Raw genomic sequence first — 707 nt, 5'->3', positions numbered from 1 at the left:
AACACCTGAAGGGTCAGATGTACCTGAAGGGTCAGGTGCACTGCAGCATTTACATTTAAAATGTGCTGCACTCATAGAAATCTGAACATTAGAACTCCTTATTTCACAGTTTCCACAGTAATCTGTGGTCACACCTGTCTGCAGGTGAGCTACAGCATCTAGTGCAGCTGCATGTGACGCATTCAGGGAACATCAGTAAATTCTAGTTGTAGTTTAAAGAAGGAATTTTAGGAAACTTCAGGAAAGACTGGAGACAAAATGATTTATTATCTGATGAAGACATTCAGTAGTTACCGAGTCAGGCTGTTCAATAATGTAACACTGTGGTAATTAATACAAATATTGATCAGCAAGTTAATCATTCCTGTTCTACACAGAAAGCAGTGAGAGAACCCGATCATGTGTTTATGTTCAGAACTCAACAAAACTTCAGCTGCTTTGGTTTTCTGAGTTCAGACGATGCAAATATTATAAATGTGTATCGTTCTCATACATTCCTCTGGTTCTTTCACACAACAAGGACTGTAGAAGAGAACAAAACATCACACAATCCTAAGGAACGCACATGAGGTTCTCCAGATAACTTCTGTCCTGTAAGGGATTATTGGTAGAAAAGACAGACGACCAGGGGTTTATGAAGTTCTCCAGAGGTTTATGAGGTTTTCCAGAGGTTTAGAAGGTTCTCTAGAGGTTTAGAAGGTTCTCCA

The 707-nt window shown here is 39.6% G+C and overlaps 1 protein-coding gene across 1 annotated transcript in view; it reads left to right on the top strand.

Annotated features, from left to right (window-relative positions):
- The window catches only part of pomt1 (protein-O-mannosyltransferase 1), a 14,898-nt gene that overhangs the window by 10,253 nt on the left and 3,938 nt on the right, over positions 1–707 (top strand). The gene's annotated exons all lie outside the window — the stretch shown is intronic.

Source organism: Stegastes partitus, unplaced genomic scaffold (genome assembly GCF_000690725.1).
Source record: "Stegastes partitus isolate 25-593 unplaced genomic scaffold, Stegastes_partitus-1.0.2 Scaffold2629, whole genome shotgun sequence".
Classification (NCBI taxonomy): domain Eukaryota; kingdom Metazoa; phylum Chordata; class Actinopteri; family Pomacentridae; genus Stegastes; species Stegastes partitus.
The sequence above is the reverse complement of the archived record's forward strand: the minus strand, read 5'-3'. Positions and strand labels throughout refer to the sequence as shown.